Consider the following 15336-nt stretch of genomic DNA (forward strand, 5'->3'; position numbering starts at 1 on the left):
AAATAAAACAAATTTGGCAAGTAGCAACTATGCGTTTCTTTTTTTGAACAGTATATATACGACATGTGTCTGTCTGTCTGTCTGTTCGCGATGCACGGCCAAAGTTCTCGGTGGATCTTTTTCAAATTTGGACACCGTATTCAGCTACACCCCGGACACAACCTCATCGATGAGATATTTCAACACGTGCTCTCAGCGCGCAGCGCTGTGCGCGCTGAACCGATTTTTGGTTTTTTGTTTTTGTCGGGATCCACTACCAGTAACTCTTCCTTATCTTCTCCAGTGTTTTCAGCCGCGATTATCTCCCTTCCTCCGTGTGGCGTCAATCCATATTCCCGTTACTACGTTACTATTTTTAGAAGGTCACTGCACGTTACTATTTTTAGAAGGTCTCCAGTGTTTTGCGCGTTTATCTCCTTTCCTTCGTGCGCCGGCGAAGCCGGCGTGTCCAAGGCGCAGCCTGGTATTCGGCTCTACTTCTTCCCGGCGAAGCCGGTACCCGGCGAAGCGGGTAATCATCTAGTACAATATACGTAGGCAAGCATGATACGTCATGACGTCATATGATTCCTAGCATATTGACGTAATGCTAAACATCCGGTTATCTCGAGTTTTCTCCGAAATACACATGTCCGCGGGTTTTTCAATGTTCGGTTATTTACGTGGCTTTATGCGGAAAGGGAACCGTCGTCTGCAATCAACGACATGGACCATTCTGGTACTTGTTGCTGACAAAAACATGATTTTAACACAGAATTTAATGTCAGAATAGCTATATAAACGCTATTGTGTTTTCATCGTAGCAATAGGGTCAGATATTTAGACTCGAACAAGTATAATGCGACTCGTCTTCGACTCGTCGGCATTATACTTGTCTCGTCTAAATATCGGGCCCTATTGCTACGCTGAAAACACAATAGCTGGTAATCTTGACCTGTGCCGTAGTAGGCAATTGCTGATTTGTTCCACTGTGTCTGTGAAATACAGTGAGTTGGCAAATCTTTCTGAAGCTTGAGAATGTATCGATCTGATTTTTGTTTTCGAATAGCGACTCATGATTTTGCAGAAGCGGGGTACTACATCTATAGAGAATACTACATGGCTTGCTGTGTCGTACCAGATTTACACGAGTTGTTTTTTGGCTCACGTAAGTGTAGCCTATGCGATGCTAACTTTTGTCTGTCTGTGCGTGGGTGCGTGTGTGATAGAAACTTTAACATTTGACTGAACACCGAAATACTAATTTTACCGGGTTATTATCCAAGTAACAGCTTCAAAGTATTGAAGCAATGATCAACATTTCGTCGGCACGTATACACAGATAAAGTGTGTATCCAAAGAAAACGGGTGGTGGTGGGTTTTTGGGGTGTAAAAACAGGTGACTGGTTTGTGTTGTGTGTGGTATGTAGACCAGGTCAGGGGTCAAGGTTAGGTCAGATCGCGTGAAGCATTGTGGTATAGATTCACTTCTCAGTTCTGACCGAGCTGCATTCGCCGACTGATTCGGGGAAGACGATTTCACATTGTTCGGTTTTGTAGCTCCAGAAAAATAGATAAAGAAGATACCAAAGGAGATTTCCTACAGGTTAATCTGCACAGCGTGTTTCTATGGAAAGCCGTTTGGCTCATAACTATTACAGCTGTAATTTAAAATAAATACAGCTGTATTTAATGTTAAATACAGCTGTATTTAATCATAAATACAGCTGTATTTAAAAATAATTACACCTGTATTTAAAAATATATACAGCTGTATTTATTATTAAATACAGGTGTAATTATTTTTAAATACAGCTGCATTTAAAAATAAATACAGCTGTATTTAAAAATAATTACACCTGTATTTAATAGTAAATACAGCTGTATTTAAAAATAAATACACCTGTAATTATTTTTAGATACAGGTGTAATTATTTTTAAATACAGCTGTATTTATTTTTAAATGCAGCTGCATTTAATAAATGCAGCTGAAATAAATTAGAACTTGAATCGGAAAATGTACGACATGCAAAGCGACAATCTCGTGGAGATACTACTTCCGGTTTGCGCCATGCACTTCCAAAATAGCGACGCCACTGGATCAGACCCGCCGGCATTGCGTCAATTTGTTGCAGTCTGGTAATGAGCCAGAAGAAGTTTTAAGAAGGTAAGCAACGTTTTGTTTGCTTGTTCATTTGTGACTTAATGGAAGAAACAATGCGTGATCTTTGAAACACGGGTACCGGGTCCCGGTTTCATAACCACTGGCAGTGGCAATCAAAGACGTGTGAAAGCAACTTTCTGTGTTTTGGAGTTCATTAAATGTTGGGATGAATATGTCAGGTTTGAGGATGCACATTTCTGTAGGTTCATCTCGGTATTCCACCCCCTCGGCTTTCTGTTGTAAATATTAAGCTGAGCACGGTGATCGAATGTGGAAGCTACGTTTGGTCAAAGGTCACAGAAGATTTGCGTCGTGCAGCGAAGGAAAGAATCGCGATCTTGTTTCCGAATCGGTACCTCTTTGTTTTTCATTAGACCTGTCATTCTGCTTGCTCGGCTTTGTTAGATGTTTGCATATCGTGTTGCTATTTTCTTTGCTTTTATTATTGTTTCTTACTTGTGCTTCGTTTATCGATACAACGCAAATGTAGTGTCTGTGGATTTCCCTTAAGCGGGGCTCACACACAGGTGGAGCAAGCGGAGCAAGGGTGGAGTAGGCTGCACCAGGCGGAGAGATGACGCTACTTCCGTTGCAGGAGTGGAGAAAGTTGTGTGTGCGGTGCGGAGCAAGGAATAGGACACGTTTCTATTTTTTGGCTCCGGTGCAGCGGTGCAGCCAATCAGCGCACTCATCACTTTCTCCGGAAATAGTAGTGTGACACTAGGTGGCATCCCAAATAACGACGGCCGCCTTTTTCGAAAGAACTTTTTCATGGATTTTACACAAGAATGCCGAAACGGAAAGATAAAATGTGGTTTCCGCTAGATTTCAAGTCACGCTTTTCACTTTTCCGAGGAAGCCAACAGCTGAGTGTGAAGAAACGCTGCTGTTCAACTTCGAAATCTCCAGTCGCAGACGACCTTCGCTTTCGCAGTACAGTCAATGCAGGTGCGATGTTACTCATTTCGATCAGCTCGTTTTCGTATATATATTTTTGCATTAAGATCATGTACAATGATTGGAATCAAAGGAGGATTGACTTCGGCATGCAAATGCGTTGGTTTGGCCGAAATCAATACAGCAGTAATTAAGCTAGGTTCTTTCTCGTCAGTTTGTTTTTGCGACTGAATTAAGTTTGTCTTCTGAATGTAGATATCTACCACTTGCTTGATTTTGATTGTTTGTTCAGCTCCTCGGCACAAAATTCATCATGCAAGATATCAATTTGTTGAATGATAAGGGGATAAGTGAAGTTCAAACATTTATCTGCTTGCAAAAACAATCGCAGGGACAGATCTATCTGCTTCATTGACTGACAGATTGTCATTGAATTTCCAACGTAAAATGACTCGTTTGCAGACTCTCTAATTAGATCCATCGAGTGTTTGTGTTCTTAGATCCATTGGCTATGCAGGCTTTTTGCGATCATAACATTGTTTAGGTTTGTGCTGGTGCAATCTGCAGATCAGAGGAGATTGACCGCAGGGTGACGCAGTGTCAGTGATCAATGCAACTTGTGTTCGACACTCAATATTGCCTTCTACCAAACTCAAGGGCAAAACAAAAGGTACATGCTTGTGAATTCATATTATGTAATGTCTGTGAAGATTAACACCGTTTTTAGCTCTAGTCTGAGTGATCATGCTTATTAATATCCAATTCAAGTTACGTACGATACATACTCCGCCCCAGCACCACCCTCACCCCATAGCACTGCTATTCAGATACTACAGTCCAACAACCAACCCTCTAAAAGTCCCCCCCCCCCCCCCCCCCCCACACTCTCGGTGTAACATCTGTTGCTATCTGCACCTTTGTGTGGTAATGGGGAACTCGTGCTCAAATAGTTTCAGAACTGTTGATATTATAAGAGTTTTATTTACCAATGGTTCTCCCCTCCCTCCTTCATATTACACCGACACTCTCTATGCCCACCCCCCACCCCCTTCCCCCATCCCTTCCCTCTACAGGCACGTCTACTAAAGTCTGAGTCGTGATAGGATCAAGAGGATGCCACAATGATCCAGGTAACTTTGCAAATAATCATACTGATATAACAGAAGAAAGTTATTCCACAGTCATTTCTGCTTATAAATACATTACAGTGTTTCACACTGCACAACAGGAATTTGTGCTAAGTTATAATCTACAAACAACAAAGACCCTCCAGCCACCACCACCCCCCCCCCCCCCCTCCTCACCTGCAACATATACATGTCCAACTTTCCCAGTGGCTCTTAATCTTATGCCTATGACTGTTGATATTGAAGAGTAGAAAGTGTTTAGTTTTCAATGACTAAATTTTCCCTCACACACACACACACATACACACACACACACGCACAAACACACACGCACATGCACATAATGCACATAGCAGTTGTCTCCTTCTCAATCTCTCTATGTCTCTCTGTTTAATTAACATATTTGGATCACTAACTCTTCACTGAGATTCAGTGTTATGTGTTATGTGGAGTAAGATTAGTGAATGTTGCTGCTGATTCTGTTGTTTTTACTGTTCTTCCTCCCTGCATAATCTTTTTACTCCTTAAACAGTTTTTTCTTATTACTACAGTGCGTCTATGGAGTGTACATCAGAGATGTGATGGGACCAAAAGCATTCCAAAATGAAACAGGTAACTTTTTAAACTGGTCTTCATTTGGTTTATTGAGAAGTTGGTTCACATGATACATTTCAGAGTCGTCCTTTTAAATTCGTTAAATATTGCACCAGTCACTACATCTATAGATGACCATGCTGATTAGTTTCAAACTGTGTACATAGCCATCTTATCCCCACCCGTACTTCCCTCAGTTCCCAAACTACCCTTCTACAGCCCCCACCCTTCCCATCTCCCCAAACTCATTAGATCACTGACATGACACTGATCTTTATTTTATGATTAAATGTTTTTTGAGTAAAATCATATAGACTGTTGGTGCTGCTAATGTTGTTGTGACTATTCTTCCTCTGTGTATTCTTTCTTAATCTTTTCTTCAGATTGCAGTTCTCCCATGCACCACATCGTCTATCAATGGAGTCTACAACATTGTCTGAGATGTGATTTGAGTACGAGAATGTCAAAATGATGAAGGTAAACTTTTAAACACATAGAGCTGAACAAACTGCTGAATTCAAACAAAATCTTAACACTAAATGTCAGGGTATTTATCTCCATGCAGATTGTGAGGTTAAATTGCAGAGAGTTATTATGCAATGTGTGACTTGCATCGAGTTGTGTTTCGCTATGCAGAGTGTGACTTTTCTTGTCTAATTGCCGTACAATTAAATGGAAGATACTCAGATTAAAGAAAGTCTTACATTGGGAGGTAGGAATGTGCTTTTGCATGGTTTGTGACAAGACAAACTTTCCTTATAAGAGCTTAAAGATACATTCCATGACGTTTGAACCAAAATGTCAGCTATCATAGATCTCTCGAACTAAACAAAATGAGGGTAACCTTCTACCGGAACGCATACCAAAAGCTCTTTAGCTTGGTTACCACCCTTTCGAGGTCAGGTAATTTGAGTAGTTTTTTGACATCTAGCATATATGAGATCTTAGTCAATGCATCCCTCAGACAACCAGTGACACCGTTAATGACACATGAAGCAATAAGGTAACTATCAGATAACACTTGTATACACAAAATCCACTCGGACAAGATCAACAAAATCTTACGATCTTGTTAACTCATTGGAGACGTAATGTTTTAATCCTTTTTTGTTGTTGTTGAAAATGTGCTGAAAAAAGAAGATTACAGCTAGATCAAAACTCAAAAGTGTTCCAAATTACCCCTCCATTTGACCTGTGAACTCGCCACTGTGTTGACCTTTGTCATGCATAAGATATAGTTAATAATCACCAAATATTAACTAACTAGGTCAACAGGTCAAGAAATATTAAGCATTTTTGTGGGCTGCATTTGTTTCATTTGTGTCACCTTTTATGTTTATACTTTTGCAGGCTGGTGTGGAGTTCTGATGACTGTTGCCAGGGCGATGGAAGACACATACATAAGACATATAAACAAGCTTCCCTGTGAAGTGTTTTGATCACAAATCACCATTATTTTACACATTTATGCATATCTATGCTCAGCTCAGACTTGTGCTTTGAAATTTGATGTTTAAGTACTAGCTAAAACCCTGAATAAAGTCTTCGCAGTACATGGAATGGGATTAAAAGTGTGTGTGTGTGTGTGTGTGTGTGTGTGTGTGTGTGTGTGTGAAAACAACATTCAAAAATGTGACCCTCCACCACGGAATGAGTCGCACCTCGCGCGGTTTTGCGCTAGGCTTAATATAAGTCTGGGGGGTGTCTGGTAACTGTCTGAGGGTCACCTTAGTCACAGGCTTATAACTCGAAAGGTTTTCGCTCTTTTCTAAAACGGTTTTCACCACTGGATAGAGCATTCAAAACTCTTTAGGAAAATGTAAAAATATAAAAATCATGCTAAGATGACATGCGACTCATTCCGTGGTGGAGGGTCACAAATGAGGGTGAGATAAAACATAAAAAAAGCTACAGCACAGATACTTTTTTGTTTTTTGTCTAGCGTCAAGGACGGATCCAGGGGGGGGGGGGGGTTCCTGTCACCTGTATCTCCCCCCCTCCCCCCCCCGGCCTGAACATGTATCTCCTCCAAGGGTGAAAATGAAATAAAAATCAACAAATCATGACAAATATTCGGAGAACGCGCCAGCTAGATTCCACATATTCTCATCTACATTTCAAAACGTCCAGACCCTAGCGCCCTCAACTAATGAACCCCTAACACAATTGCCCCCCCCCAACCTGATACGGTCCGGCCATGAGCGTTCTATATCGTCCTCTTTAGAAACTTGTTGCGCTGTTGACACACGTACGTTTCTATTTGCAAACATCCATAAAGTAATATTTTGTTAATCATGTTTAAAACATTTCTTCTGAGTAGAATGAAGCTAAATGAAACCACACACAAAATGAAAAAAACTAAATCTAAATCAAAGCCATATTGCGCGTAACATAAAGCAACAGTCTAACCGTCTGCAAGAGAGATTGTTAGTAGTAGATCTAAAAGAAAAGAATGGATTCCATGGAAGCTAGTGTAACTATGCACATTGAACATCTTTGAAGCTTCGGATATAACTCGATAAAACAAAAAAGAACCAAAACTTAAAACATGTCCCAACAGTTGTTAGTCCACCTCTCTCTTCACCCGACCCCCACACTCACATAGTTTGTGTCTGAAAAGCTCTAAAACGCACTGGCACACACACACACACACACACACATAGGCTAGGCAGATTTCATCAGATTTCACCTCCTGTGTGAACAAATTGCTATAAAATTTATTTCACCTTTTTTGTACTCTATATGCATCCATTGATCAGGTAAAACCGAGTTGGCCAACGTTTTCCCATGCGAACTATATTTTTGAAGCTTTTAAAGAATGATGACAACTGCGCAATAACGGTATTCCGAATATGCTCCGTCCCTCACTTCTCACGTCTATAACATGTCTTATTTTAAGGGATGTGCCATATGTCACTCATATAGTATGTAAGAAAAGCACATTCAGTTGATAAATAGGTTCAATTGCATTTATTTAGCGCGAAATAACGTAGCCGAAGCTCAAATCTAGCGCATTCGGTGTGGTTTCACAGGGCGCGTCTCCCGGGTCGCGTTTGACAGGTATGTGAGTTGACAATTACTGTGCTGATATTCTCCCTCCTTTACCCGTTACTGTTGCATTACACATGTGAACATGCACACGCACACTCTATTCAACATGACCTCGTACTTACGCTAAAGCCCGTCTTCATCGTCTGATGTACCTACACAGGCAACCTCGGTCACAGTGTTGGCACAGCTCTCCCCTCTGCACTCTCCACAGCCAGACGTACACACGAGGCCGTGTTTTCGGCATGAACATCTTGCTGTTCGACACTCTGTCTTGCAATTGCATCGGATGACATCGAGTAGATCACCAGGAGCAGCAGCAATGTCAATGAGAATAGGAAGCATGGCGCCTTGAACAATCTTCCATCCCCAGTCCATCGGATCCAGGAGGAACTGTTCTTGATGCAAGTGCATCCATTCTTGCACCTGGAAGTATGTTCTCATGGAATGGAATTTAGCTGCTGCTGATGTAGGTGGGAGTTTGCAGGGCTGAAACGATGAGGTACATGTAGAGACTTTCTGCATGTACTTGATGTAGCGGAGGAAGTTCAAAGTGTCTCTTTCCTTCCCCCCATAGAGTTCTACAAAGGCCCTTTCTCCTGCTCCTATCAGCTCATCAGTGTGTAACCGAGTGCCGAAACACTACGATCACCTCGGGAGGCGAAGTGCAATCAAATAGGATTGAAAATGTTAGAGCTAATTTCTTAGCCCTATAAAAACTGTTATGCAAACCCGAAGGTTTCCATGAACATACAGACAATCGGAAACCACCAGACCCCATCACAAACAGAATTCTACAATACACCGGTGTTGACTTTTAAAGGCCAACAACTCGGGTGCAGAGTCTGCTGTGAAAGGAGCGGAAGCCTCCCCTGTCACAATCGCCCCCGTTTGAATGAACTTCGTCCCGAAGTTCCGAACCGGGGGACCACTGTCCATCCCAAGTTCGCAGAATGGGAACAGCACGAAAATGTTCAGTGGTCATATTATGCCATTACCTGAACATATCATGCCGAGTCCCATCCCTGCTCGCAAGCACCAGATGTAACCGAGTGCCGAAACACTACGATCACCTCGGGAGGCGAAGTGCAATCAAACAGGATTGAAAATGTTAGGGCTAATTTCTTAGCCTTATAAAAACTGTTATGCAAACCCGAAGGTTTCCATGAACATACAGACAATCAGAAACCACCAGACCCCATCACAAACAGAATTCTACAATACACCGGTGTTGACTTTTAAAGGCCAACAACTCGGGTGCAGAGTCTGCTGTGAAAGGAGCGGTAGCCTCCCCTGTCACAAGTGTCTCTGCAAGGACTGGCGCTGAAGACATGGGCCTGCGGCACAAACACTGTTGACTGGGTCAATTTCGTTAAACACATTGGTTTTCCAATCCCGAATGGACTGCTAATTGTATCGCATCCACCAAAGGCGTGCGCAAACAGGATGTTCTCACAAACTTGAGATCCAAGAACAGTCTGGACTTTTCTGATGTCCCACACTTTTGCAGCTGATTTTGCTGTCGATGATCTCACTGATGTGAAGAAGACGGGGCAGTGATCTGGCGTAAGATGGTACAACAGAAGGATGAGCAGATCGGTGTCCTCGCCAACCAGAATCACGTTTCCCTTCCTTGCCAATTCCAGAGAAGTCTTTACGACGAGCCTATCAGCATCAGCAGTTGTATGGACAGTGTCAAAGCCGTGCTGTGAAAAACGGGAACTAAGGAGGTTGATGAACCGCTGTTTGTTGTTTGGATTCGTCAGGAAGCGCTTCTTTGGTTCGCACAGGACCATGTCACCCTCAAAAGTGTTCTTCGCAAATGGGCTGCATCTTTGGTGGTAGGTCCGCAGCTGTATCCATCAAAAACAACAGTTCCTTTGCCAAAATGACGAATGAGAAAGTCTGCGTAACTCTGAGTAAGCTGGTTGTATGTTGAACCACGGCACCAGGGCAGAAGGTGCAACAGCAAGCCACCATCGATGACATATGTTACATCATCAGGAAAAAAAACACCATTTACCTGCTTTCTTGAAGTCCAGATGTAAGTTGCCAGTGCAGCCTTGGTACCTTGTCTTGGCAGACCACCCGAATCAAACAGCGATGCTGGGACACTGCACATCTCAAAGGCAAAGGCGTCCTGAAGACATCCGTTGGTGTTCTTCACAGTTGTCACTAGTCTCTGGAACAACAGCATGGAGTGAACATGTACTAGATCATCGTGCAGATTGGACGACTTGGCTTTCAGAGCCATGGTTACAGCTTGATCCTTCTTTTTAAAGGTGAAATCCACAACATTATTTCCGATCATGCTGCTCAGAATCTTGTTTCCTACGCCTTTTGCTTGTTCTGCATTCACAGTAGCTTCAGCTTCTTTTCCGCTTGAAATGGATCGGAGGGCTGTATCCACAGTAAAAGGGTTCCTATCAAGCAGATATCTCAAGATCAGCTGAATGTCTGTGTGATCTGGGTTCTGCCTTGCCACGCTCAACTCTTTGTGCTGCGTTTGTTGCTCGCTAAAATGGAATGCAACGTCTGTGACAGACTGCATTGCGTCGGGGATTTCTGCACAGGCAGGCATACACAGTAGTAGGTGGGAGATCAATGCCATATGATTGCGCAGCATTCAGTTCAAATTTCCGTACCTCTGTGTAAGAACAGCTACAGCCAAGGTGTCTGAGGGTATCGATCAGAAACCGTGAACCGAATGATCGGTGCATTTGCACGCCAAGTGCAAACTGCAATGGTGCAATAACAGTGTTTGGCCTACTGAGCTGAACGATTGCTTGTCCTATTGCACTGATATAATGTTAGGTAACCTTGAAAGAAATACATGTACATATCCACTAACAAATGCACAGATTAATAAATAAACGCAACGTAAGTAGGTGAAGCTGAACATGGAAAAAAACTTATTACCTAACAGTCACATGCACGATCCACGTTGTTCTCAATGGACATAATTTCACAAGGCACATAGACAAAGACTAAATCTGCAATCGCCTAATAATCATTATAATGCGAGCAGTGAAATGCGCCCCTGGGAAACAAACAAATATATCTATACATAGATGAGACCAATAAACTGCTTACGTCATGCTGATTAAACTATCGTGTGATGTTATTGAATAGTTTCCTTGGGTAGCTTGTGAAAAACTGTCGCTCCGAAAACTAAAATAAAATGTACGATATTTCGGACTCATCGCATGGTTTTTTCCCGGCCAACTCGATTAGATGTGTGCAGGCACACTGAAATGAATCAACTGCACCTAAAATGAATTTTATAGCAATTACTTCGCACACATCCAAACGCTTCCCAGCCTAACACTGACTTATACAGAGTCCATTTAGAAATATGTTCAGTAATTGCGATAAAAGACAAGACTTTTGTCTCCTTTGGTAAACATCACGGTGTTTTTTTTCCCGCCACTGCTTATCCACGTGTAACAATAGTTCCCATCAGACAGCGCGGGTGGAGAAACTACGTCATATCATAGGGGAATCCCCTACCGGAGCAGGATCGGAGCAGCCTGCTCCGGAACCGGAGCTTGTGTGTGAGAGGGCAGGTGGAGAGCGGAGCAGGATCGGAGCAGCCTGCTCCGCTTGCTCCGCCTGTGTGTGAGCCCCGCTTTACGGAGTAAGGGGAGTAAGGGAAACAACTCCCTTTTCCCCTCCCGTGACCGGAACCAATAAGCCACGCTTCGGCGGGCTTATTGGGCAGTGTTATACCGAAGACGAAACCAGACAGACGTATTGCACGGAGCTCGCCTAAACAAGAGACTTAGGTAAGTCTACCTGTTGGGGCTAGCCAACCTTTATGTGACTCAACTATGTAGTCGTGGCGTTATGCTGTCCGGGCTTACGATAAGGCTGGGCCTTACAAGCCCCGGGCGGCGTTTACGTCTTTTAATTAGCAGCACTTTCCGAGCTGGGCTTGGGTTCTGCCTTTTAACACGTGTGTTTACATGTACGTCGGAGCGATAGAGTGCATGCGTGAAATGTCTCGTCTTGTTATATGTTTACAGCTCGGCCGTCACTACAATGGTGTCAGAAGTTCGTTTTACGAACCTGCGCCGGCGTATAGCTGTGGCTAATATTTTTTTTTCCATTTATTTTTTGTAGTTGAGTTACAGAGGGTGAGCCTGCTCTTACAGGTAGGCTGATATCAGGCAGGGGTTAGCCTGGGACCGTGGCAGTGTCCTAGGTTTGACCTCCGTGCCTTTTCTGGTTTTTTTGTGACGTGTTGATCGTTGCATGTCGGGGTGTTCTGTCCACGGCTTTGTTTTTCCCGTGAATGCACTGATAATGTTGTTATAGGCACGTGAGGGAAGGGTCACTTTACAATATGGCGACAGGCCAGTGACCATCTTCCTGACATCACATGACCTCATGAATATTGAGTGGTTATGTGGACCATGCTCCAGTGCATTTTTGGGGGGTGCATTGTTTTTCTTGTGGATTTTTCCCCTGTGGGGGAATTAAGAACACTTTTGTTTTATGTGACATCTTGCGACCTGCATGTCAACATGTGTTGTCTGAAACATTATATTACTCAGAAATACGCTGATAATGTTGTTATAGGCACGTGAGGGAAGGGTCACTTTACAATGGCTGTATGCCAGTGACTGTCTTCCTGGCATCACATGACCTCATGAATGTTAGGGATTATGTGGGCCACGCTCCAATGCTTTTCCGATGATACTCTGTTATGGATTTCTCGTGATTGCATTGATAATGTTGTTATGGGCAAGTGAGGGAAGGGTCACTCTACAAAATGGCGACATGCCAATGACCTTCTTCCTGACATCACATAACCTCATGAATGTTCGCTGGGATTATGTGGACCATGCTCCAGTGCATTTTTGGGAGATACTCTGTTTTGTTATGTCTTTTTCCTCCTATAGGGGGACAAGGAACATTGCTGTTTAATGTGACATGTTGCAACCGTCATGTCAAAATGTTTGGTACAAAGTTTTGTATTTCCCATGAGTGCAATATTATTGTGTTTAGGGCACGTGGGAAGGGGCATTTTATATATGGCGGCCGAACGGCTGGCCAGTGCCTATCTTCCTGACGTCACATGACCTCATGAATATTAAGTGAGGTGGTGTTGCCCTTTCACTAGTGCATTCTTGGGAGATTCTCAGTGTTTGTTATTGTTGTTGTTTGTTTTGTATGCAACTGTTCCTTTCGTCTGATTCATGCTTTTAGTATGGATTTTGCTTGTTAGGGCAGTTGTTATTGTTTGTTTGTCGCTGTTCCTTTCGTCTGGTTCATGTTTTCTAACATGAATTTTGCTTGTTAGGACAGTTGTTATTGTTTGTTTGTCACTGTTCCTTTCGTCTGGTTCATGTTTTCTAACATGAATTTTGCTTGTTAGGGCAGTTGTTATTGTTTGTTTGTCGCTGTTCCTTTCGTCTGGTTCATGTTTTCTAACATGAATTTTGCTTGTTAGGACAGTTGTTATTGTTTGTTTGTCGCTGTTCCTTTCGTCTGGTTCATGTTTTCTAACATGAATTTTGCTTGTTAGGGCAGTTGTTATTGTTGTTTGTTTGTCGCTGTTCCTTTCGTCTGGTTCATGTTTTCTAACATGAATTTTGCTTGTTAGGGCAGTTGTTATTGTTTGTTTGTCGCTGTTCCTTTCGTCTGGTTCATGTTTCCTAACATGAATTTTGCTTGTTGGGGCAGTTGTTATTGTTTATTTGTCACTGTTCCTTTCGTCTGGTTCATGTTTCCTAACATGAATTTTGCTTGTTAGGGCAGTTGTTATTGTTGTTTGTTTGTCACTGTTCCTTTCGTCTGGTTCATGTTTCCTAACATGAATTTTGCTTGCTAGGGCAGTTGATTCATGGTTTTTATTTGTATCGCCGTAACATCTGCTATAGGATGTTTTTTATTTATTTCTTTTCCTGATTTATTTCACTACAATAGTTTGCTGACCGTGTCCGGGCGTGCGTCAGAGATGCATACCCGGATCTCCCTGCGGAATACGTAGGGAAAGAGGGGATTAGGCGTTACCAACAGGGTCTCCCGCATTACGTCGCTTGATCAGGCTGTGGAGCATACACTATTGTATTCAGAGAGCCGTAAATCCCTCTACGGGACACGCAGAGTGTCCCGGGTCTCGGAGGAGGAAGGGGAGAGCCATATTAATAGGGTCCAGTCCCCGGAGGGAGAGGAGGCTCGGTGGTCTGAGGGTGACAACCTCCACGCTCTACGGGAAAGGTTCGAGTCATGTTGCGAACGCCGGAGTGGCGCCTCTGCGAGGGAAAGGGCGCTGGAACAAAAGGTGGAGGACCTCTCCGCTAAACGGGCTCGAGCAGGCGAGGACAGAGCGCGAAGCCCACCACCAGGGTTGAGAGAGCCTCGGTTCCCGGATAAGAAGCAAGCGCCGGGAGATCAGGAGAAACAGACAAATCTGGCAGAGGGGGTCAAGGAATTGGAGCGACTCCTTAGCAGTAGAGCGGCGGTTGACCAATTCTTTACCCTTTTCGGCTGCCCCTTGGAGATTTGCACGGATCAGGGTTCTATTTTCATGAGCAGTCTATTTTTATGACTCGAGTTGTTGCACTTACCCAAAGTGATACTGTTTTCATTTATTCTGTCTACTGTCTCCTTTGTTGATTCATACCTTCTTTCATTTATTGGGTATGGACTCTGTTTTCCCTGGGACATCCTATGCATTGTTTCTGTGGGTTCTGGCCCAAGGAGATGGGGGGATAGTAGATTTACTTGACTATTTATTTCTGTTCTTTCCAAAATAATGCGGGCTATATTTCAACTAGGTTATACTGATCTGTGTTCTCCTCACCGTCGGTCGTGTCAGGGGCTTAACTGCTGACCGTGCATGATATTAGCCCCATGTCAGCGGTATGGGAGGACAGGGTAATATTTTTCTGAAGGTTATCTAAACAAAGGTTGTCATTTTCAATTGGGCTTAAAAATATTACTCGATTATTAATACTCTATTTTTTCGTTTTGGTGACGCGTCATCATCATAGCTGTTGACCGTTCAGGTACTGGACCCCGTTTACATCCGTTTGTAAATTAGGGAGTCTTTAGTGGGTTTTATCTTTTCCTGAGTTTGAAATTTGTATTTATTTCCAGATGTATTTTCGTTGTGGTTCTCGGTTTTGTATTTAATATGATGGGGGGAAAGAAAGGACGGGGTCTCATCATCCTCCCGCTCCTCTCATACAGTCTTCCGGAAAAAGAGGGAGAGGGGGTCTGAGAAGCAACCTGGATTCAACCAACCCCCCTCCCCCACACACAGTCATGCAGAATAGAGAGGGGAGGAGGTCTAAGAAGAGGGCAGGGTCTCATCAGCGTTAACCCCCCCCCCTCCCCCGAATTGGAGGCGAAGGGGTCTAAGAAGCAGACGGGTTCCACCAACCTCTTGATCAAGTTATCCCTAACTAGATGGGGGGGGAAAAGCTGAGAGTAAGAGGTATTGGAGAAGGTGGGGAGGGTCATTGATTATTCTCAGTTGGGCTGGACACATGGATCACCGAAGCAATTGTCCCCCAG

The 15336-nt window shown here is 43.3% G+C and overlaps 1 long non-coding RNA gene across 1 annotated transcript; it reads left to right on the plus strand.

Moving 5' to 3' along the window:
- Window positions 1–2653: 2653 nt before the first annotated feature.
- LOC138957199 (uncharacterized) lies at window positions 2654–6321 on the plus strand. The gene is made up of 5 exons (XR_011452959.1): window positions 2654–3091; window positions 3608–3710; window positions 4719–4779; window positions 5145–5238; window positions 6112–6321. It is a non-coding gene; the product is annotated as an uncharacterized lncRNA (long non-coding RNA).
- The last annotated feature ends 9015 nt before the right edge of the window (window positions 6322–15336 follow it).

The sequence above is a fragment of the Littorina saxatilis genome, unplaced genomic scaffold (genome assembly GCF_037325665.1).
Source record: "Littorina saxatilis isolate snail1 unplaced genomic scaffold, US_GU_Lsax_2.0 scaffold_391, whole genome shotgun sequence".
In the NCBI taxonomy this organism is placed as follows: Eukaryota; Metazoa; Mollusca; class Gastropoda; order Littorinimorpha; family Littorinidae; genus Littorina; species Littorina saxatilis.